This window comes from Chenopodium album, chromosome 10 (assembly GCF_948465745.1).
Source record: "Chenopodium album chromosome 10, dcCheAlbu1.1, whole genome shotgun sequence".
NCBI classification, from domain to species: Eukaryota; Viridiplantae; Streptophyta; class Magnoliopsida; order Caryophyllales; family Amaranthaceae; genus Chenopodium; species Chenopodium album.
The window spans coordinates 23,595,325-23,621,839 of record NC_137843.1 but is presented as its reverse complement, the minus strand read 5'-3'; the positions used below and the strand labels follow the sequence as shown (position 1 = coordinate 23,621,839).

General features: G+C 31.3%; 1 pseudogene across 2 annotated transcripts; it reads left to right on the top strand.

The window, feature by feature from the left end:
- Positions 1-11,896: 11,896 nt before the first annotated feature.
- On the top strand, positions 11,897-17,812 carry LOC145562364 (pentatricopeptide repeat-containing protein At5g47360 pseudogene; annotated as a pseudogene). Of its 2 annotated transcripts, none has more exons than XR_014094351.1 (5): positions 11,897-16,081; positions 17,141-17,214; positions 17,308-17,403; positions 17,505-17,574; positions 17,783-17,812. The product of XR_014094351.1 is annotated as a pentatricopeptide repeat-containing protein At5g47360 pseudogene, transcript variant X1 (transcript). The 2 variants fall into 2 exon arrangements; XR_014094352.1 differs by having other exon boundaries at positions 17,764-17,812.
- Positions 17,813-26,515: the final 8,703 nt, after the last annotated feature.

The window sequence follows — 26,515 nt, the reverse complement described above, 5'->3', positions numbered from 1 at the left end:
AAAATCATGTTACTTTGCATGAAAAAGTCAAGATTCATTTGCCTATATATAGGCTAACTCTATGTAAACCTTAACTTACTTTCTTTATTATTCATCTTCTTCATCTTTTTTTTCAAATAAAAACTTTCCTTTTAGAAATAGAATTGGAGAGAGAAAACTTTTATCAAAACATGGAACAATGCACTGTGAAATACAGACCATCTTGCAGAATTTCACTTGTAAGATTATATTCCATTTTATGTTTTATAATTTTGTTTATGTTTTAATTAAAAATTTAATTTGTTGTTAATGTATGTTTTCAGCCTCTTCCTCTTAGATGGAAGTTATTATTACTTTCAATTAAAGATACAGCAAGAGTGTATCGAGGAAACAATGGACGTGTTTGGAATGTTAAGGTGCTGTCTGTGGAAGAAGATACAGGGAAGTGTGGAGGATTTTTCATTGATGAACAGTGGCAGGACTTTGTGGATACAAATAATTTAGCTGTTGGCGAACATCTTCATGTGTATTATAAAAATAAAACTTTCTATATTAGAGTTTTTGATAATAACGGTAATGAAAGGCTTCCTACTGAAGCCAAAAATGGTGTTTAAGATGTTGTACTGTTATTTTGTTTTAGTTTAAAAAATTATGTATTATGTTTTAATATTTTAATAAAATAAATAAAATGTCCTGTGTGTTTGTTTGTTATAATCTGCTATATTTGATAATTTATATCCTCAATTATACATATTACATCAGCAAATGAATATAACATTTCCTCATTTGAGAAAAAATAATCTTAAGTGATTTCGTTTATAAGCTCAATATATAATATCAACACAAATGATATCATTAAATACTTATACAATATCCGCAATATAACATATCATATCCTCAATTGAAATAAATTCTATAATATTATATACTCAGAAGTATATATTATATACTCATAAACATATCTTATATCCTCATATAATATTATATCCTCAGAAACATATCTTATATCCTCAGAAATATATCTTATATCCTCTATAATCAATATTAATTTCTTTTTTTTTTATTATTTTTTTGGATAAAATTCCTCACACATTTCGCATGTTAATTATATAAAAAAAAATATATAATAAAAAATAAATGATTAAAGCTCTATAAAACAATATGATACCTCACACATTTTGCATGTTTCCTCTTTACATATTCTCTCTCCTAAAGATGGAAAACAATTCTCAGTCTTCTACTTCTTCGAATGATCTAGAAGAAAATGTAATCGATAACTGGGAAAGAAAGCTAAATGATCTATTCAAAAGAAGAGATAGAGTGCAGGACCAACTGATAGAGCTCTATGAGAAAGTGGAAAAGAATAGAATCAAAGAACTGAAGAAGAGAAAGAGAGAAATGGAAAACTTCCAGATAGCACAAAATAAGAGGAAGAAAGAAGGAGAAGAAGAAAAACAAAAGAAGAAAGAGAAAGAGAAAGAAGAAATCCAGAAGAAAATATACAAAAAAATCTGAAGATGAAGAAGAAGAAGAAGAAGAAATGCAGGAAAATCTGAAGAAGAAAGAAGAAGAAGAAGAAGAAGAAGAACGAGATCAAAAGAAATAAAGAAATGAAGATGAAAAAGATTAAGATTTAGAGGTTTTTATTTTTTTTGTTATAAGTTCTAGATTTAAAGTTCTAATTTCGTAATCTATGAAAATACCTTGGAATATATGAAAATTAAAATTTTTGGATATATGAAATGAGAATTTATTTTGGTTGAGAAATAAGCATGTTATATAATACCCATGAGCTTAGTACGAGACCTTCAATGGTGATTCCTCCATTGTTGACCTTTTGATTTATTTTATAAAATTAAATAAATTATATTGTTTATATTACATCATCCATAATAAGTTGTATGATATCATCTATAAAATGGACAATATCCTCTAAAAGTTGGAAGATATAATGTATTGTACAAACGATATCTTATGTTATGTGGGTTTCATTAAATTATCTATATGCTTATTGATATCTTTTATTTCTTCTATGATATTATTTTTTAACTAAAGTGATATATATATGATATAATTTAAGGCTAGAAGATATCATTTTTAGACTAACTGATATTATTTATAAGATAAATGATATCATTTATAGGCTTGATGATATCATTTATACTATAAATTATATCATTTATAGGATTAATGATATCATTTATACTTTGAATGATATCCTTTATGGTTAATATCTTAATATTCTTAAACCGTATCCTATTATGAAAAAACCATATCATTAAATTTCTAAATATATTGTATCCTCAATACGTACATATTATATCCTCAAAACAGAAAAGCATATCCTTAATATTATTTATAATATTTTAAATTGATAAAGGAAAAATAATAAACAAAAAATCATCAAGATAATAGAGTACATCGTTTATGTAATAAAGGATATCATTAAGAGAAACAAAAAATCATATTAGGATAAAACTAATGATATCCTAACATAAATATACCATATTATTTAATAATTATATGATATCCAAAAAATATTATATCACATTCTCAAAAAATATAAATACTGAAAATTCATATTTTCAAAAACATTAAACAGACATATAACAAATTGAATCAAATTAAATGCACTTACCAGAATCAAGGTTAATTAGAAACGAAAAGACGGATTTGAACGTCATGTCTTTCCCTCTTCCAAAACATTGCACCATTTCACGTTGTAAACCTTATATATTAAAGCACAGTGAAGAAGAAACAATACTCAGAAAAAAAAAATTGCTTCATTTGGAATTTAAATTCGTTTTATAAGCGTATAACTACTGCTACTATAAAAGGTATAATTTTTAATTGTTTTATGATTATACATTTCTTAGTTTATTTTAATTCATTTTGTAATGTTTTATGTGTTTTTTTCGATGTTTATATATATATTTTTATATTATGAACTAAATTTGTATTTTTGGTGGTGATTTTGTTTAATTAGATGGCTAACCAAAACGCACACCCAATTGATGCTTTATGATAGGCCGTCGTCGAGCCTACCAAAGATAAAAACCTAACTTGGTCTCTCTAATGGGTAGAAAGGGCAAGTAAGGGTCGATCCCACAAGGACTAAGGGGAGCACTAACAAATATTGATTTGTGATAAGCTAAGACAAGTCTTTTTGGGTTTTGAGTTATAAAGAAAAACTACAAACAAGAATATAAAAAGGATCTTGGGAAGGTATCCACCAATTAAGTCATTCACAAACTACAATTTAACAAACAAAACATAGCATTTGGGAATAAATTAGGGGAAGTCATCTAAGGCACCCAACTACTCTCTCAAGCTAGAGGGATTACTTGAATCATGAATACAACCTACTCTCGTGGTTACAAAGCATAAAGCAAGTGTTAAAACATAATCACAATGACATAAACATTCCCTTGACTAGAAATTCCTATTCTCATGGCATTTCAAGGCAATTAAGCATAATGGAGCTAACTCAAGTTCATCTCTCGATCCTTCGTTGAGAAAGCTTAGATAAATAGTTCTAGCAATGGCCACTTACAAGAACTAACAATGAAACCACTTAAGCTCAACTAATTAACATCCCACATTGGCTAAATCAACACATGCAAATAAGTATTTTGTGAATTCATTAATGGTTTCAACCATCCCAAGGAAAGGAATAACTCACAAATCATAATAAATTGCAATACTAAGGAATTAACAACGAACTAAGAACATGAATTCAAACACTAAATTAACATAAACAAGTAATAAAACTAGAAAAGATACAAAAAAATAAACAATTAAAGCAATAAAATAAGAGAGAGAGTAAGAAATTCTCATGGATTTTGCAAGAAATAATCAAATCTTCAAGTCTCCTTCCTTCAATTCTTCATATTCCAAGCTTTCAACAAGTTAATCCCACTTTCTCTCTCTAGAAAATGAGAGTTTCTCTCTCTAAAAACCCTAACCTAAGCTAAAATTACACTAAGAAGCTCTCCACGTACAATCGGAGCTAAGAAGGTATATATATTACCCCAAATAGAAAGGACGGAGAAAACAAGAAAAACGACCCGTCTACAGGTCGGCACGGACGTGCCAAAGGTTGCACGGACGTGCAGACCTGTTAAAATACGAGCACTAGCTACTGCCTGAACTTGCACGGACGTGCTTCATTTGTCACGGACGTGCAGGGACCTGCACGGACGTGTCACTTATTGGCACGGACGTGCAGCCTTTTTTCTAGCGAAACAGCTTATTTTCGGAAGGTCATAACTTCTTCGTTGTGAGATCTCATACTAACTACGGTCACGGAGTCGCGCCCGTGGTCGTTGGATGTTTATTGATGTTTCCGAAAGGAGGCATGGAGTTTTTCTTTTTTGATGTTCCAAATGGGACATGGGTTAGACAACCTTGTCTATTGCTAAATCCAATGAATAAATTGAAATGAGTTAGCTACTATTATCTAGTGGAGTCTTAATAAATTAAACAATCGAGTCGTGTGTTGAGTTTGTTATTTAATGATGCGTATGATTGATTATTAGTAGCATGTTAAGTTCTTCCTTATTTTACTTTGCAGCTTGTATGTACTCAGCTTTGCTGATTGCGTGCTTTTGTGTGTGTGTCCTTCTTTGGTCATGGCCTTCGCCTTTCAATGACCCTGTGACGATCCAATTTTTACACTTGTAATATTGGGGAGCAGAATAACCGCAGGTTCTCTCACATGCAGCATTCATTAGGGTTGTGGGATCTTGAGTAGAGAGTTGGTTGCTTACATTTCTTTTGCCTTGCAAGTTTGACTTTATTTTTTTTAACTCGATTTTATTTGACACTATTTCTCTTGGTTTAAGTTTGTTTAAACACTGAATTTAATCACTTAGTATTTCTTTGGGGTTCTGAATAAGGGCCTTAATGGTTCCAACTTGTAATACTTATTTTGATTTAAATACTTTGCTTTGAGGTTTATTTAAAAATGTTTTGGTTTTCCGCTGCTAATTTCTGAGATAGCCTTAACGTTTGAACACGTGGCGGTAGCACACCAGTAATTCTCTTGAATTTGTTCAGGTTATTTACAGGTTTCTCACAGGTTTTTAAGAGAGAATTATTGGGGTGTTACAGAAGAATATGAAACAAATGGTCCAGAAATTCAATCAAATGTTCAACAAGCACAGAATGATGGTGAAAAAGCATCAACAAGTTCTCCTAATGAATCTACTGTAACATCTGAAAAAATAGGTATTGTAATCTAAATTTATTGCTTAAAATTATGTTAATGAATATATTGTAATGTTTATATACATTTCAATTTATATAAAAGTAAAAAATCTGGGTAAAAATAGATCATTATAATCTGAGAAAAAAATTTGAGTAAAAAATAGATCATTATAGATGAACATTATAGCACAAATAATACATGATAACCTAAATTATGATAATGATATCATAAATACTAATGACTATGTAATTAAATAAAATAAAGGATGTCAACACTAGAAATATATTACATTGAATAGAGGATATAATATATAAAATAGAGGATTTTATTTACACAATAGAGGATATCATATATTGAATAAAGGATATTGTTCACATTAAATGAGGATATGCTGCGTTAAATAGAGGATATTATTCACAATGAGGATATGCTGTGTAAAATAGAAGATATCATTAATAGCATAGACGATATGATTAATCAGATAGAGGATATAATTAATATTAATGTTTTCAAATTGCAGATTTGGATTATTATAAATATGATAATGATGAAAATATCGAGTTATCTTTGATGGGAAGACTTGTTGATAATCGTGAAGATGCATTGCGTATGTATAAAGCTTATTCAAGTGCTATTGGATTTAGTGTAAGAAAAAATACTCTTAGGCGAAATAAAACAGATGGGATAGTATCTAATTTTTATTTTTGCTGCTCAAAAGAAGGTCATACAAGAGAGAGAAAGAAAAAAGAAAAGGAGATAGAAAATTCAGAATTTATAACTGAGGAAAAAGAGTCATCAAAGAAAAGAAAAGTAAGGAGTGTTAATGAGACTAGAACTGGTTGTAGAGCTAATATTAGATTCAAGAAGACAGACTTTGGAGAATATTGTGTTATTCAACACAATATAAAACACAATCATGAATTGGTTAATCCTTCAGAAAGACATCACTTGAAATCTGAAAGAAGTGTTAAAGAAGAGATTGGATTGGTGATTGAAAAGATGGTAAATAGTGGAATTAAACCAATGGACTGCTATGAATACCTTAAAAGAGAAGTAGGATCAGAGGAAGCTTTAGGACACACAAAGAGAGATCTATTAAACTATGTAACTAGGTACAAATCTAGCATAATTGAAGGAGGAGATATGCGAAGTGTACTGTACACACTACAACAAAGAGCAGAATCAGATTCTTCTTTCTTTTACAGATTAAAGTTTGGTAAAATTGATCATATAGTGAGCTATTTTTGGCGTGATTCAATGATGTTGGAAGATTTTATAGTATTTGGAGATGTATTAATATTTGATACCACATATAGAACCAACAAATATGGTTTAATATGTGCACCATCTGTTGGAGTAAACAATCATTGGAGAACAACAATGTTTGGGTGTGCTTTTATAACTAATGAAACTACAGAAACTTTTGAATGGGTACTTGAAACTTTCAAAAAGTCAATGGCAGGAGCAGATGCAAAGACAATTTTCGCTGATCAAGATCAAGCAATGAGCAATGCAATTGGAAAGGTAAGATCTTCTCAAAAGATGATATATATAATCTTTTTGTTGAATGAAACATATCAATTTCTGTTGAATGAATTATATCATCAAAGGAGTAGATGATATCCTCCAAATACTAGATGATATCCTCTTAACAGTAAGTTATATCATCAAAAGACTGAATGTATCCTCTTAAGGATTTATAATATCTTATAAACTAAGTGTTATATTCTAACACCATATAATTTATGGTTATAATTTTATAAAAATTTCAGGTTTTTCCAAAGACAAGACATATGTTATGTTTGTGGCATCTCCAAAAAAACTTTGTATCAAGATTTGGCTAGCTGAAAAGCAATGAAAATTTTAAAAACATGTTTGACAAATGCTTATATGGCTGTGATGATGAGAAAGAATTTCATAACTGTTGGAATGATATGATTCAAAAGTATGGATTAGAAGAGAAGGAATGGTTTGACAGACTGTGTAACTTAAAAGAGAAATGGTGTCCTGTGTTTTAGCAAAGACATTTTTTCAGCTGGAATTTTGTCTTCCCAAAGATCTGAAATTACAAATAGAGCAATATCTTTCAAGGCTAACAAAACAACTTCATTATATGAATTCTTTCATATATTTAAAGCTACAGTTGAAAGGTGGAGAAGCAATGAAAAGGCAGATGATTTCAGATGTAGAACAGAAAAGCCAAAGACAAAATGCAAACTCTTAAAATAGGTTGCTGAAATATACACTCTCAACATTTTTAAGGACTTTGAAGACGAATATAACACAAGTATAAGATCATATTTTAGAGATGTGTCAAATCAAATGACAGCTGGTCTAAAGATGTTTCAAGTTTCTTTAAATGATGATTTCAAACATAATAGCAGTGTGTTTTACAGTGATAGTCTGAAGGAATTTGCATGTTCCTACTTATGTTTTAATGAAACATGTATATTTTAATTCCAGAATTATCATTATGTCCTCTATTGTCTAGATAATATCCTGTATCTAATAATTGATTTCTTATATTCTGATGATGATGTCTTCTATTTAATGAATGGTGTCCTCTATAGAGTTTGTGAAATTTTGTGATGCTTTTACTGATTTCTTCTATTGTCTTCATAATATCCTCTATTTTATGACTGATGTCCTCTATTCTTCTTATGATATCTTACATTTAATTCTTTATATACTGTACTCCTATTTAATTTTACAATTATTATGCTACAGATTCTTATGTTGTTTCTAGTTTATATTCTGTTGATGATGTTCTATATTCTATGTCACTTATGTTTCAATGCAACAGGTATAATTTGTTATCATATACTTAGGGTAATGCATATGCATAATGTATTCACCATACCTCCATAATACATTATGAAAAGACGGACAAAAAATGTAAAAGCTTCAATTTGGGAAGACAAAGAAGGTATGTTTAATATAGTATAATGTATCAATAACAAAAAATTTAATATCATTACTCAAATGTTATTTAAAAATTTTCAGGAAATGTTGAAGAAGTTGCTACAATTCTAGATACTCCATGGAGACACACTATTGCAAGAAATTTCTACAATTTAGTATGCATCTGTCAAACAAACGATGATGCTAAAAAAGTGTGTGATGAATCTCTTGACAAGATGTATAAGGCAGTTAACAAAGCATTTCAATCTGATGAGGAAAAGATCAAGGAAATCAATGAAGAAGAAGAAAGAAGAAAAACAGTACCTTATCCTTTACGACTAAAAACAAAAGGTTGGTCACTTGAAAGAAACAAGAGAATCAGAGGTCACTTTGAGAAGCGAAAGACAACTACTAGACATGTTAATGAATTTGGAACAAAAACTCCAAATCCACTAATTTAAATATTTTGGAAAAATATTTTATTATATTTTAATATATTTGAATTTGTGACTATTTATCCTTTATACTATTATTTATATGATATATACTACAATATATGTAAGCAATAATGAATTACATATCCTCTATATTAAAATTGATATCATACATATTATATATCGTATTTATCATATCATAAAGCAAGATAATATATATCCTTCTAATTATCTGACACATTCTTTAACATAAAATCCATATCCTCCAAGAAATATATCATATCTTCTTACACACGTCACATATCCTCAAACGTATAACTAATATACTCAAAGAGATATATGGTATACTAAATTAATAAAACATATCCTATATTGGTTTACTAATATCCTGTAAAAAAATACATTTATTAAATTTTATATTAAGATTCAAATTAGTGTAATAAGAATATGAACATATGTAACAAAACAATCATATGATATTTAAACAAATGATATCCTCAAAGAATTAAAACATGTCATCCATATGTAAAAATGTAATATAATTACAATTGAAAATATATGTTCATGTATATTTATAAAAAAAACTATTACAGAATAATATATATATATTAAAAACTATTACAGAATTATATATATAAAATATATATATATATATCTATAAAATTTTTAAAAACTATTACAGAATTACAAAAAAAAAAAAAAAAAAAAAAAAAACTGTATTTTCTCCTTTTCCATAATCATCAAATGAAGAGCAAAAACTAACCATAGATTAGTTGGGTGTACGGTACACCCAGGTGTATGTAATAAATTCTAAGATTTCCAAGAGCGTAGTTAATTGCTGTACACAACAACAACTTATATTAATGTCACAACTCACAAGAACATATGACACCATTATTTGTACAATTCCTAAAAAGTTATATACTATGGTTAATTGGTTATGTTTGCTTCAAATTTATGTTATTATTGCCACTGAGTAAATTTACAAGTTCAACAAAATATACCTACTATTCTTCTAAGATATTCATATATAGCATGAAATCCTTGCATAAAGGAATGGTTATTTTCTACAAAATTAATTATTAGTTGCTCTGGTCCTCTTTTGTGAAACTTTGATTCATCATTCATGTCACGCATGCCGGCATGCGACATGCGCTAGATATATTTTATCTCCCAAATTGTTTACCTTCAACTTGTTGACTGTTATGCAACTCACATCCCGTACTTCCATGTTTCCAATCTCCATATGACCATATTCAATATGTTAAAGATGTTGTTAAACGAGCACTTTACCTCAATATATACTTCCTCCGTTTTTTTTTAGTTGACACGTTTTTTTAAAAACATTTGCCAATGCACCAATTCAACCATTAATATCTTTAATTACCGAGAAACAAAAATTATAAAAAGTTAGATATTTTGAAAATACATATCATGAGGAATCTAACAAGAACCCACATGACTATATTTTTCATTACACATAACGCACAAAATACGGTCAAAGGGGAGTGTGTGAATAGTGCTAAAGTCAAAATGTATCAACTAAAAAAAACGGAGGTAGTATATTCGTATGAACATGAAAACAAAATACTACTCCGTAGTGTAAGAGTACATGCCTACAAGGGCACAAACAAATTAGAGCTGATCAAATTAGGCCTGGCCCAATTTTGGTCAGGCCATGGGCATAACTTTTTGGCCCAAAGTCAACCCGAATATAATTTTTTTAGGTAGGCAATGGAAAAGTAGTTGTTGAAGGCCAGTCTCGAGACCAAATACATATTTGTTGTCCCTCGTTCAAAAATGAATATTTACAATAACTAAAATTAACATTTTCTAACTGAACATATTTTACAATAATTTTGTATTTCTCAATAATTAAATGTTCATTTTCATGCAATATAATGTTTATTCGTATAAAATAAACATTAACTTTGTTAGGAGAAGGATTAGCCAAGAAATCTTCAGTGACACCAAGAATAAAGTCTTTAGGTGCCGGATCCACATTAGTACATGACCCCATCACGTCGATGGCGACGACCACTGAGCTCCACCCATCAATGGCGGAGTTTTGGAGGTGACTGCTCGTGATATGGCGGAGGATGTGGCTTGTAGTGCTGCCACCATTTTAGGATGATTTTGAAGGTTTGGAGAGAGAAAATGGTGATGGATTTGGAGGAAGACGATGAAAAAAAATTGTGAACATTGAGGTGATGCGAAAGATGTGGCTCGTAGTGCTGCCGCCATTTTAGGATGAATTTGAAGGTTTGGAGAGAGAAAATGGTGGTGGATTTGGAGGAACTGGCAGACGATGACAAAAAAGTGTAAACATATTATAAGAATGAACATTTGATAGTATGAAAATGTACATTTAATTTTGTAAAAATAAATATCCTATAGAAAAAAAAATTGTTCACTTTTGTTATATTAAATGTTCATTTTCAAAATGAGGGACCAACCAAAAGTGACTGGACTTGGAACCAGGTAAAAATTTGCGATGGAAAAGCACTTTTAACATTTTTAGTTATTTTTTTAGGCCCGACCGATTATGGCTCAAAAACGAGGTTAAGTATGAACTAGGGAGTAATTTAGTTTGAAATCCCCCTTTTTGGCCCTATTTCTATACTCCCTTACAAATAAAGCTAATCATGGGTAGGGATGTCAATGGGGCGGGTTGGGGCGGATGTTGGTCTTCCCATCCTCATCCCCACCTAACATTTTCATCCCCATCCCCATCCCCACGGCGTGTCCAATATTCATCCCCATCCCCGCCCCGGCGGGTACAACTCTAAAACCATCCCCGCCCCACCCCTACTTGGATATCCATCCCCACCTAATCCCCACCAAAGACCCGCCTAATCCCCACCCAAGAGCCACCTAATCTCCGTCTCTCAAATACACAATCCTTCATGATTAATACGGATTAAAAAAAAACATTCTTAATATTACACACATTTTTGTTTATAATATAAGTGTAGTACAAAGTATTATAATCAATATTTTATTTCACGTAATTATTTTATAAAATAGTATAAAAGTATATAATTTTGTTTTTAAAAATATATAGATGTGGGTATGAGGTGGGGATAGGGCGAGTACGAAGTGGGGCAGGGAGAGGATGGGGCGGGTACAACTTAAAATCCATCCCTTCCCTACCATCCATGGCGGGTATGGTTTTTATCCCCATCCCCGCCCCACCACCTGCCAAACCGAGACCCATCCCCGCCCCACTGACATCCCTAATCATGGGTAAGGTTGGGCCTAGTCCAATTCAAGGCAAAAAAAAGTTGCTCAAGCCAACCATTTGAGGTTAGGCTACATAATACACAAGATCAGGGTCTACTCACAAATTATAATCGTTTTTAGCTCTAAAAAAAAGTTAAGAAGCACAACAATCGCTGGCGACCGCAGCTGTTACGGCGGACTCCATCACCACCACCACTGTCTTCTTCCATACATTTTCTCGCAGTAAGATTTTCATACCATGTAATTTATCTCGCCCAAGGTAATTTTCGAGTCCAAAAATGGCGATTTCTTCAATTTCTCGCCTTTTTACATCTGCATATAGACTAAAAAACCCACCATTTTCACTCATTACACGAATCAATTTTTCAACAGCAAAAGAATTTTGTACCCACCTCTTAAATTGCCCCCAAAACCCTGAAAAAACCCTTGTTAATGTTAATGCTGAATTGGATGTTCAATGTCTTACTGAGGTGTTGCGTAGTTTTTCCTCAAATCAGCCCCAATCAGGTCTTCGTTTTTTCATATGGGCTGGTTTACAGCCTAACTATAGGCATACTCAATATATGTATAACTTAGCTTGTAAGTTGCTCGAAATTCGTCGAAACCCGGGTAGGATTAGAGAGATTGTTGAGTGTTATGGGGTTGAAGGGTGTCAAACTAATGTAAAATTGTTTAAAGTTGTTCTTAATTTGTGTAGAGAAGCTAGGAGTGCTAATGAGGGTTTGTGGGTATTGAGAAAGATGGGTGATTTTGGTTGTCGGCCGGATTCAACAATGTATAATGTGGTTACTGGGTTGTTTTGTGAAAGGGGGGATCTTGATAGGGCAATGGGGTTGATGAGAGAGATGGAATCATGTGATTTGTGTCTTGATATGATTACTTATATGTCAATGCTAAAGGGGTTTTGTTTTGCTGGGAGATTGGAGGATGCTTGTCAGTTGTTTAAGACTATGAAAAATCATGGATATGCTCCGAATTTGGTGGCATACTCTGCACTCCTTGATGGGCTTCGTAGAGTTGGTAGTTTCGAGAGAGCGTTGGAGTTGTTGGGTGAGATGGAGAAAGAAGGCGGGGAGTCTACACCAAACGTCATTACTTATACATCAATTATCCGAACTTTGTGTGAAACTGGCAAGTCAGTTAAGGTGTTGTCGATATTGGAGCGTATGGAGAGTTTTAAGTGCCAACCTAACAGGATTACTATGAGTGTGCTTATCCAAGGTCTTTGTCGCGAAGGGTATATTGACAAGGCATTTAAACTTATTAATGATGTAGTTGTTGGAGGTCAAGTCTCGAAAGATGAGTGCTATAGTTCTCTTGTGATCTCCTTGTTGTGGATCCAAAGATTTGAGGAGGCAGAGAAGCTTTTTAGGTGGATGTTAGGAAGTGCTGTGAGGCCTGATGGGTTTGCATGTACTGTCTTGATGAAGGATTTGTGTTTAAAAGGAAGATTTTTTGATGCATTTTATCTATATGAGGATGTTGTGAAGAAGGGCTTTGTACTAACAATTGATTATGATATATACTCAACCCTACTTGTTGGTCTTTTTCAGGAAAACCGTGTGGAAGAGGTAGGAAAACTGGCCAATTATATGGTTGAGAAAGGGGTATCAATCAATGCCTCTTATATTGATAACATTCACAATCACCTTAAAGGATCAATTGAGATGGAGTCACTTGCACATTTGTGCAAGATGAGAAAATGATACTAAATTACACTATCCTTTTAACATTGTATTGGTTATTAATATCTCCAGAGGATTTTTGCAAGTGGTAAGATCTAACTACTTCTTTAGTGCCTGAAAACATGCTGGCTGCACAATCCTGGTTCAAGTTCTTTGTGAGATGTATCTATGCCAAAGCAGAGTTTCGTGTTGCTAGTTGTACAGTATACATGGTAAGCATCTTATTCAATCAATCCCTCTTCACTTTTTAATGTACTATTGTTTTATTTTAGTGTAAACATTGATTTACAGTAATATGTTTTATTTTGGAATGATGTGAAGAAGTGTGGGTTGATGAGAAAGAAATGAGTTAGTAACTAGAATGTTATTTGACTCCTGGTCAGATGTGAGTTTTATAAAAATAAAATCATGAAACCAAAACACTTGCTTTTGTCCCCCAAAATTTTGTTATGAAATTGACAGTGGGATTTTGTACGTCATACTATGCCTTTTCCTTGGTGATTTCCACCGCGATCTGGTAGATAAATTCTCCCTTGTCTAGCATATTGATCTCTGAACTAGCTTGGAAAGTCTACTGCTGTTTTCTTTCTTAACTGCTGATGGTTGGAGTTTTCTAATTTTTTTCTTTGCACTGTTATCATGCTAGAAGTGTTCTTGCACAATTATTGACTGAATATCACTTCATGGTGACTCATGCAGGGAGCTTGTTCAGAATTGTGTTGCATCATCCCTACTATTTGCTTGTCTTACTAATAATGATTTCATGATGTTATTTTCTGTACCTTTATGGAAATGGTGCAACTATTTACACATCCTCTTATTGAAATTCAGAGAGTGCTAATTAGATGAACATATTAGATGAACAGGCAAAGCAGAATGTTGTGTTTGTTTCTATTTGAATGTGCTCTTTTCAACTTTGCTTATCATGGAACAGGACACTTTTTACATAAACTTGTGAACAAAGAATTTAACTTAAATTTGTATTCATCCTGTCTTTGGTCATGATGATGTTATTATAGCTAAGCCCAAGGGCTTGCAGTTATTAAACTAGATAGACAAAGTGATGCTGAAGAGCTGAATTAAATAAAAATCAAGTTGGCACATCCAAACTTTGTATTTGGTGAGATTGAAACATGGTATGTAGAGAGTTGGAAGTCCTCTATTTCTGTTAGGTATGGCTACTTTTTTGTGTATATCTCATCATGTGGATCTTGGATTGTGAAATCTTTGTAGTTGTTGATTAGGAGATCAAAGAGTAATGTAATTTTGTTCCTCCTTGATTATCTTCCTTGCCTTTCAGTTATATAGTTGCTTTTGAGCCTCAGCATTATCTGGTAACATATTTGTGCTATTTCTATATATAATTTTTTAAAAAGAAATTTTAGTATGAAGTCAAATGATAGAAATAGATTTATAGATGCATCCAGAAACTTGATACTTACTAGAAGGTTGTGTGACAAAATGAAGTTTCTTTCTTCTGGTTTCTCCTTAATCAAGACCAATCACATACAGTGACCAATCATATTAACCTAGAAGTTGAATCTTATCTCGAGGTAAGCAAAGCTGACTTCTAATGTGGAGTTCGAGAAGGCTAAGTGTAGACACCCAAATGTGTCTCCCCAAAACCAAACCCAGTGATGAATACCTTTTGCGTCGAATGATAATCGAACGAGGTGAAAGTATGAAAAGTCAAGTGTTGCGGTTGGTTTTTATTAAAAATTCTTTCTTTCTGTTTTCGAAAAACAACTTTATTTTATGAAAACAGCCAATCCAGTTTAGTTTGGTCAACGACTAGGGTCCAAAAATAGTGTAGTTGGATGGGGCTTGCAAAGAGCTTTCCAACGATATATTATAAGCCCAATTCCGATGAATAATGAGGAAGTTATGGCCAAAATACTAAACTGGGCCCGGTTTGATCTTTACGTGCGGTCCAATGATCTAGGGGAGGGCCCGATACTAATTATTATTCCTAAAGTTATTAGAATTAATGATAGTTTTCTAGAATTCTCTAGAGGGTTCTTTTTAGTCCTAATAAGATTAGAATTAATAATTATATTTTGATAAGTTTTATTTGGAATAAAATATTATTTTATGAAAAATACGATTTTAATTTTCATACGGACTTTACAAATCAATTTTGATTGATAAGTGGACTCCGTGTTTGAAAGCGCGTAGGAATCCAGGCAAACGACAGGCCTGTCGCCACGCGACAAGCCTTGTCGCCACGCGACAGAGCTTGTCGCCAAGCGACAAGGTCGGTTTTGCAGCGACAGAATGGAGTTTTATTCCTTATCAAATTCTACTTATTTCCGGACTTTTTTCTTATAAATAGGGTCCTGGACCTCCGTTTTTATTCATTCACAATCTACAATCAATTCTCATCATCAATATTCTCTCTATGCTCTCATCTCTCTCTAGCTTTTCATAAACAAAATTCCGTATACACGAGATCTAGACACACCTAGCCAAGTTCGAAGTTGCCTTCGCCCTAGATGTGAAAGGTTATAATTTCTGAGGGTTTGGTCCCTAATATCTCTTTTAATTATTTAATTTAATTGTTTGATTTTGTATTTTCCTTGAAGTTATTAACGCGTGTATTTTGTTATCAGAAAGAGATACGAGGCATCAAAGTATGTAATCTTATTGCTCTATTCTTGTAGAAAGCATGTTTAAATTTGTTTAATTCCTAGCATCATGTTAGGATGTTATTATTGCTTTCTAGTATCATGTTTAGGATGTCTTTTACTCTTTTCTAATATCATGTTAGTATCATGTTAGGTCTAAAGCTTTGATATTTATTGCTTAGTGACATGCTAGGGTTTGTTATTAATCTTGTTAGTATCATGTCTAGGATCTTGCTATTATTATGCTTTAGCGTTAACATGATTATAATTGTTATGATTATTGTGATTATTATGTTGCTTGATGCTTATTTATTGTTATTGCTTGATCACGTCTTTTATGCATGTTTAAAGGGAATTTGTACTTGTAATCACGCTTAATAAGATAATTAATAATCTTGTTTAGGCTAATATGATTATAATTCAAGTGATCTCCAATAATAGTTTTGCTTGTGCATTAATATTCAACCAACATAGATAAACAGGTTTAGGGTTAACCTATTGATTGCATGCTAGTCAGAAAGCGCACATGAATACGAGAAGAATAAAGTAGAGGCCTATTATTAGGGCAAGTTCAATCTCTTTTAGGTTGAATTTGTACCTTCATCCCCGAACCTTATTTGGTTCAAGACCTTTTGGAGTTGACGATCTCATGGATCGTTAAGGGGTGTAATCTTCACCTTGTGAACGGTTTACAGGTTCCTAAAACTTGTTGGCGACTCTTTTGCTCTAGCTTCCTTTCCTTTGGACGCCACCATGCTTAAGTGTATGATCACAGTGGGGTTCAAGCTTGGGGTTAATGCTTGAAATATTCCCTACACTAAGAAAAAATTATAATTAATATTTCAATTTTGCCTTTAACAAATCAATGATAATAGGCGGGCAAACTAACCACCCAAAGTTCTATCAGATTGTCAGCTTGGTGATGTAGCCGTTACTAATATCAGTCATGTCACAGTAAATTGAAATGAATGACTTCATCGTTTTGGTGCTCTCTCTTGATTCTAGACATCCAAGGGTGCCAATGGATCTTGGTATCAGGCTTTCTCATTATCTTGTTGTGTGCAGGTAACAAGTGATGTTTAAAAATCTACAAAACCACTTATTTTCAAAGAAGAACAATGTTATAAGTTTTTAGTAAGGTCTGTCTTATTCTTGTTCCCTTCTCATTGTTTCATTCTTTGTCAAGTTGTGGTATTTGCATGAACTTCTGGTGATAAATTTATTTCTTTTAGGTAAGTGGTTTGTTTCCACCTATGGGCTTCAACTTTGCGGGTGGTGCTTCCGTGGTGTTGAGACCAAAAGACTACCTTGTACATATGGGCTTTGTCGTAAGTCATTTAGCCTTCACCGTGTGAAAAATTGAATTTATTTTATATGTGAACCTGTTACTATTGTGATACTAAAAAAAATATACCATTTGGCGAAACAGGATGGCGCCGTACTTTGGTGTATAGGATTTCAGAAGGTTCAACATGGTCAAGGAATTTCAATATTAGCAGGTTAGTCACATCATGTTACTATTTTTCATATAGATCCACTGGAATGTAGACTTGAAAGTGTATTCCAAATTGCCCATCATTTTCTCTTGCTTTAGTTTCGTCTTTTTTTGTTTTTTTTTTGTTTTTTTTTTAACGTGTGGCTTGTCCCACTGTTTCACTCTTCTTCCCTGCTTCTTCCTCTGATCTCAGTTCTTCTTTCTCTCCTCAGCTATCTCCAATTCTCTATGCTTCAATAAGGGTTCGTCTTATTTATATTTAAATTTTATTGATTAAAATCATCAATTTCATGTATTTTTGTTTATTTTGACGGGAATAGAAATGGTTTGTTGTAATTTTGCTGAAAATTTGCAGAAAGAAATGCTGGAAAATCACGGATCTCATCTCATCTCTCTCCTCCATTGAAGCGACTTTCGAGCATTCTCTAATCCTCCATTGAAGCAACTTGCTAGGTAATTATTTTATATCATCAAATTTCCATTTCAAAATCTAGGGTTTATTAGTAAGACATTGAATGGTTTGATTTATGGTTGATATTATTTGTATAATTATTCTGTCTAAAATCAGTTGTATTGAACTATTAACGTGATTATTAATTTTGAATGGATGGGTTTATGTATACTTTAGTGCTTTGATTTTTTTTATTTTATTTTATTTTTACTTTTATTTTAATATTTTTTTATTGTTGAACAGCAGGGGAAAATCCCCTGTACTTTGAATATTATTAGTGTTTACTTAATACTGTGATTTTGTTATGAAAGTAAGTTCTTGTATTGGTTCTCTCATTAGGAAATAAATAAGTTTGTGTTTGGATACAAGTAATTAATTTCAAATGATTCATTTCAAATCTAGAATTACAAATCATAGAATTCAATTCTAAATATATGGTTGGGAAACATTAGAATTTCAATTCTATGATTTCAAATTCTAAATGGTGTTTGGAGGTGAGTAGAAATTGTGAAGTAAATCTGGAAATTTATGAATGATATATCTACATTAATCAATGGTTAACTAATTGAATGACAACAACACCTACAAGCATCAATTTCTTTGGTAATCAATTAATCATCAAATCATACAATGATGTCATCGGAAACTACAACCAGGTGCTAAAAAAAAATTTAAGAAAAGAAACCGACAATAATTCCAATTCTAAATTAAAACCATTTAAATTTTCCTTAAAATTTTGTAAAATAAATTCAAAGTTTGAAAGCTCTTTTGTAAACAAATTCAGACTTTTTTTAAAAAATTTATATTCTTAACCTAATTTTTGCCTATTTGAATTGAAAAAAAAAAAAAAAATCGGATGTAAAATTACCAAAGTAGCTTAATTTAGATGACATCAATGCTTTGATACTTGTAGTTTGCTTCAAATCTACCAAAAACAACTTGTAATTTCAAGATTTTTTGTCAAAATTGTTCAAAGATTGAGATATTCTGTGTGCAGAGCAGAGGTTGGTGACAAGGTGCATGTATAACAATCGTCGAACAAAAGTTGGAGACAAGGAAAATTCACGGTAGTGAGTGGTTGTAGTAATGGAGGATAGAGAGAGAAAGTTGTGGTTGTTGGAGCTTTGGAGGAGAGAGAAGGGAAAATAGCAAAAGAAATTGAAATGACAAATATTAAGTTGGAATTTGAAATTCATCAAACTTTACTGATTTTGTAATTGACTTGGAATTGGGCCAAATACAAATCCAACTGTTTGCATTACCCAAACAAGACACTTGACCCAATTCCTAGAATTGAAATGAAAACCTTAAAACCAAACAAGCCATAAGGGGTGTTGAATTTATTGAAATTTGAAGTGAGTATGAATGTGGTGCAGGCATGTGAACAATCAATTGGAGGATGAGGATTCTACAAAGGATATGGAATTAATTGGATTGTGCTCCTTGACTTTTGAGTTCACCTCCTTTTTATCTTCCTTATTTCTCCTTATGAAATTATCAGGCCCCCTCTATTGATATCCCTTTACTTATCTTCCTAGAAGCCTATTGAACTGAAGTTGACGAGATAATTTGGGACTACAATAGGCTGCACAATTCTTAGATTGATTGCTTCTTATATTCAGATTTGTTTTACAATTTAGTGGTTAAGATTGGTTCCAATGTTCTGAATAATTAGTCCCATATTGGTTCTCTGCCTGATTTGTGATGATAATATAGTAGTTTTACGATTTCTTTTGCTTTCCTAATTGAGGTATTTGGTGATTTATTTAGGAAGAATTTGTGTAAGATTCATTTAGGTTTACTGGGTGTAGGATCAATGGTTTTGGGGAAGAATTTGAGGTACATTTGCGGCAAAAAATTGTCTTTAGTTTGTTATTTAAGGAGAATGGGAGTGTTTTGCAGCATGATTTTTTTCTGTCCATTATTATCCTTGATTTATTAATTGTTGGTTTTTGTCCTATTAGCTTCAATCTTTTTTAGATACTCTTATTATCGTAACCTTTTTTCTAATGTTTCTTCAAAAATAAAATTAAATTAATGACAGTGGTTAAATATTATGTCAGGCCGGTAATTCTGCACATCAATGTATTTTTATGTGTTTCTGTTGATTTAATGAGGATTTATATGAAAAAATTAGGTGTTATTGAAACTTAAGTAGGACCTCTCTTTACTCTCTCTACGTATATGCACCCTGACAAATATCTTGGAGGGAAGGGTGGTTTTTGGTTTAAACAGAGAAAGGGTTTGTGACCAGTACACTCACTACATGAATCTTTGTTAGATCACACGCTGATTTTAATATTGTGTTCTATAGAAACTATGTTATCCAGTACATCATCTAGCTAAAACTTCCATTTGCAGCAGTACAGTTTGTCTCTCAGGTTTGAAGGGATCTATGATGTGCAGTCCATGCAGAAATCAGCAGTGAAACTTCAAGCATTTTTTAACCAATGTATACTAGTCACCAATTCAAGGTCTGCTGCTTATAAAATCAAAGCATTTATGAGGATAGTCACCAAGGTCTGCTTCTTATAAATGCTTCTTAACTATTTGTTTTCATGACATGTTATGGTCATTTAATGAAGTAAAATAATTATCATGCTTGGTAGGTGAATGGAAATATCAGGTTATTAGAACCAAAATAGTAATATGATTATACGTTGATAAGAATATCAATGAATTTTAGATGGTGAACTGTGAAGTATTATATCTAACTAAGAATTTGCAATAAAAAAAATTATGAAATAGAGATGAGAAGGGGTGATAATTTTTATTTGTTTTAGTTTGCTAACTTTTTTGTCCTTGAAAATATTCTTTACAATTCTTTATTCTCCTTCACTGAAATGATGAAAATGCAGCATTCTCATTCACCTTAGTGTGGGCGTGCAGGGCTAGGGATTGCCCTTCGAGTGGTGGTGGCAGGCATCCTTCATAATCTGAATTTGGTAGCTTTGGTCTTCAGACACCCTAATGATGCTCTGGGAGAAGCAGACGGAGTTGATATCACTGTTGGTTTTGCTCCTCTAATGTTGTGCAAGCTGTTGTTTAGCTGAACTACTTAGTTTAGAGCATTGTTTTCTAAGTAGCTGCAAAAATGTTGGATATCATCTTCTTGGCTTAGCTTGATTCTGTTTCGTTCATATTCTACCCAGATAAGAGCCCAGATAAAAGTTAGTATGGAAATTTGTAGAGACCTTATTAGTTGACATGTAGGAGTATTTACTGGGAGGAAATTACTTGAATATAGACTCTCACTTGTATATTTTAGTAGAATGTAAGAATGGACAAGTTACGCATAGATCAATTTGATTTCTTTTGACAGGAATTGATGCATTGATAGAGCTTCTGGAGGAAGCACATAGCTTAGGATTATCTTCCACCCCCCCCCCCCCCCCCCCTTTTCTGTTTAAGCAATTAAAATGATCTTGTAATCGCAATGATTTTAAAGTCAAGCATATCCATAATACCCAAAAAATTATCTTCTTTAATCAACCAATTTTTAAAAGCGCCCCAAAAAAATAAGGTCATTTAGTTTTCCCCGATTTCATCTCCATAATATAAAAATGCATTTACACTTTTTGAAAGAATAAAAAAAAAAAAATACCATTTACAGAAACAAAATATATGACAAATCTATTTATCTTAACAAAAATGTGTACTACAAAATATTGACTTTTTATAAAGAAGACAAAATTATAAAGAAAACTCAAGTTTCACACCTAATAGTAATGTAACATCATATAATATAATATGCCTAAAGACTAAAAAATCCTTTAGTAGTACACCATCAAAATTAGGTTGTATGTACTCATTAATGTGCCTTATAAACAATTACAAGTTCAATTGGTTTTATTTTAACTTAACTAATCTAAACTATAATCAACAATTGAATTTGTTTTGTCCAATCTTATTTAATTTGAACTCTATTGATTTGAAATTATACTTTGTAATGTACTTCTTTAAAATTGAGTATTTATAAAATGTGAAATTATGTTAACCAATTTTAGGGCCTGTTCTGATTGACTGAAATGAGCTGAGCTGAGCTGAACTGAACTGAATATTTTATGTGAGAAGGAAATTAAGAACTGAATTGAATTGAAAATAATCTGAAGAGAACATGCTCTTAATCAATATGAACTTTCAAAAATTGAAATAAAGTCAAAATGAGTTTAGCTAAATTGAGTAAGATCAAATGGCCATTTTTGTCGCAATAAAATTTTGAAAAAATAAAATAAATAAATAAAAATTATCTATTAGTTGGAGTCCAAAAATGATGGCCACCGTTGTATTGTTATGGACAGTAATGTAATTTTTAAATTAGGTAGGATGTTTTGTTGTTAGATTGATAGCGTATGGAAAATATATGCGTAATGATGAAAATCGATAATAAGAGTGTTAATAATAATTAGAACAATTAAAACTAATAGTAACAGTAATAAAAGACCAATAACACATAAGCAAACCTTTGCAAGCTCATCATATGGAGAGGCCACATTCTAAAGCCCATATAATTTGATTAACATTGCTTGCACGAAACACTCGCAAATTTTTCCATGGTCTCGAGACCAGCCATAGGAAGCTGGTCCCGCACTATAAAAATGAACATTTGCCAGAAACAAAATGAACATTTATTAAAAATGAACATTTACTAGAAAAAAAATGAACATTTAGTAATTGAACATTGCAATATATAAAAGTGAACATTCATAATATGAAACCCACTCTTATAAAAAAAAAAAAAAAAAAAAAAAAAAAAAAAAAAAAAAAAAAAACGTTGTTGCCTTCTTTTTCGGCTAATATCTCCAATTTTATTTTCTAGCTATATTTGTTTCCTTTGTTGAGTATATAAAGTATTTGTTTTCATTTAATTCAAACTGTCTCTTGCTTCTGGATTTTACAATATTTTCTCTCTCATTGTTCATATTCAATTTTTTTTTTTTTTTTGTTTTTTGGATTTCTGATGTTGAATTGTTCTACATATTCAAGGTATTCAAGATTTTCGATTTTTTTGTTTATGAATAACAATGGAGCTTGCTACTGATTGTTCATCTGCAATACTTCCTTCATTATTGGATGAATGTAAGTTTATTTATTGTTTTTTTATTCAATGTAGTTTTTTGTTTTGTTTTTTTTATTGAATAATTTTGTGTGTTTTTTTTATCCTTTCTTTACGGTTGATTATGAGTATATTCCTTGTTTTAAGTTTATTTACTAGAAAACAAATGAACATTTACTAGAAAAAGAATAAACATTTATTAGAAAAAAAAAATGAACATTTAGTAATTGAACTTTGCAATATATAAAAATGAACATTTATAATATAAGAATAAAATAAACAGACTATGAAACTGAAAAAAAGATTGTACATCTAATGTTATATAATTGAACATTTCAGTTGTAAAAAATAAACATATCATTTCATAGTCTCTCTAATGTTATTGTTTAACATCTATGCAATAAAAGTGCACGTGTTCTTTTGTACACTTTCGTGTAAGTAAATGTTCATTTAGTGATTGAACATTGCAACATATAAAAATAAACATTTATAATATAAGATAAAATAAAGAGACTATGACACTGAAAAAAAAATATACATCTAATATTATATAAATAAACATTTATTTATTAAGAATGAACATCATATTGCATGAAAATTAACATTTAATTATTGAGAAATACAAATTTATTGTAAAATATGTTCAGTTAGAAAATGTTCATTTTTGTTATAATAAATGTTCATTTCTGAACGAGGGACCATAAATATTTACCTGGTCTTGAGACCAGCCTTCAACTGCTGCTAAACACCAATGTTAAATCATCGGACCTATGGCCTATAATCCTTTGTATGCTACATAGTACTCTTAATTGTTTGATCAACTAAATTATTCCTTGCTTGAATAAACTTAATTTTCCTGTCAAAAAAAAAAAACTTAATTTTATTTTCGTTAAATAATCTCATTTCAATTTCTTTGGTATCATATACACATATTTAACAAACACCCCCGACAAGTATTTCTTTTCAAAATCATTACCTCCTTGAAAAACAAAACTAAAAAAACCCCACACTGTGACAACTTGAGAATACAATTACACCCTAAAATTCCAACTAGCATCACGCGTGTTGTGTAATACCTCGTATTTTTATACGTATTTTAATTAAAATAAGTATTTTGAGAAGTATTTAATTAAATTGAAATGTTTTATTTAAAGTATTTTAATTATTTATTTTAATAAGTTTGGAAATATTTTATAAAAGAAAATTTTATTTAATTAATTATTTTAATTAAGTTGGGGTTTAATTTAGAAAATTTTATTTTAAGTAAAGTTTTATTAGGGAAGGGATTAGGAAAATTAAAAGAGGAAAGTTTTGGGAGAAGGGCTTCTAGAGAAGGGGTATAAATATCCCACATATGAGGCAAATTAACTTTGCCCAGAGTGGAGAAAACCCAAGGTAAACTTCTCTCCCTTTTCTCTTTATTTTTCTTTTCTTTTTCTTTCTCTTTTCCCCCTTCCCCTTTTTCGGCTCCCCCTTACCATCGGCCACCACCACCACCGGTGGGCCGTCGGCGCCAGCCACCGGCAGCAGCAGCCGGCGGCTGGCGGTTTTTGGTGGCTGGCGGCAGCCGATAGTGGTGGCCGGACAGCTAGCCCTTTCCGAAAAAAAAAATTAAAACTTTGTTTTAAAAACCAATTTATTTCTAAATCTAATTGTTAATTAAGAGTTTTGGGATTTGATTTTGATGTTTGATTATGAGTATTATGTTAATTAATTTTCAGATTATGTTTTTAATTAAAAAGCCCCAATTTTTGAAACCCTAGGTTCTTGATTTATAAATTATTGAAGGATTATGATATATAATGGTATAGACCTTTGATTAAAGTGTTTTAAGGCTTAATTACAGCAAGTTTTAATTAAAATGTAGTGCTGGAATTTTTGGTAGAGTATTAAAAATCAAGCTTCTTCAAGGAATTTTAATTACCCATTAATTGGGATTAAAGTATGATGTTTTAAATATAATTTCAGCTTATTTTAAATAAATTATGAGGGGTTTTATAATAGTATATATTGCTGGAAATTTGTGTAGAGTGGATTTTAATACTCTTCTATGATTTTAAATTGTAGGAGACTTTGAAGTGAGTGATTTCTATTAATTGTGGCGATATTAAGATCGTATTCAAGGTACGTTCGTGTACTTAGCATAATTATGTTATTGTAATAGCATGCTAAATGTGTTTGATTGATTACAAGTAGTATCATGCTAGGTTTGGATTGGAAATTATGATTTGGATGTTATTGGTGATTGGATTATGAAGCATGATTTATTTGTGATGAATTATTGGATGGAAAATAATAGTTGGAATATTATTTATGAACCACATACACTACTACAAAACCCGTATATTTTGGACGCTTTTGCCTCGACGCCGTGGTTGTGGCGTCAGTGTACAATTTTGGGTTCCGTATTTTCTCGACACTTTTCCAAGTCGAAGATATTCTCGACACTGAAAAGCGTCGAGAATATCACATGACATACACGTGATTAAGCTGAGCCCGCAATTTTAAAATTTAGGGGAAAAAAAATAGCGGGTTGTATTAAAATAATACCCCCAATTATTTCAAAAAAAATATAAAAAAAAAAATTCAACTGCTATTTGTCGCTCCCATTTTACCAGGTAACGCTCCCTTTTTGACTTGAATGGACCACTATGCCCTTTATGCAATTTGGCTTATAAAAAGGACCTTGTTCCCCATTTGGACACAATGCATGAAACGGTCCCCTTACTTGACGACATTGTTGTCCCGAGCTTCCCAAAATCGGTCCCCACGACCTTGCAACCAAATCGGTCCCCACGACCACCTAAATTTTCTATTTTCAAAAAACGTTAAATTTGCCGACGGGTCTTGGGTCATGGACGGCGAGTGGAACATACGTACGCCGGAGAATGCGTCGGATCATTCTGTAAGTTTTTTTTTTTTTTATTTTCGGTAATTAGGACATCCGCCTAAAATTTCCGGATGTACCTAGGGACATCCGGAAATTTTTAGGCGGATGTCCCTATAATATTTTTTTTTTTTTTTTTTTTTTTTTTTTTTTAAGTATGTTTATTAAGTTTTTTTTTTATGTATTTTTTTTTCGTGGTCTTGTGATTATTTTTGTGATTTAGTATTTGATAATTAATGTAATTTTGTTGTATTAATATGATTATTAGTAATATGTTTATTTTTTGTTTCATTATTATTATTATTATTATTATTATTATTATTAGTAGTAGTAGTAATATGTTGATATTATTGTTGTTGTTGTAGTTGATATTATTATTGTTGTTGTTGCTGTTATTTTTATTGTTGTTGTTGTTATTGTTGATATTGTTATTATTAATTAGTAGAAATATAATTTTAATATTAATATTAATATTATTAATATTGTTATTATCAATTAGTAGAAATATAATTTTAATATTAATATTAATATTATTAATATTATTATTATTA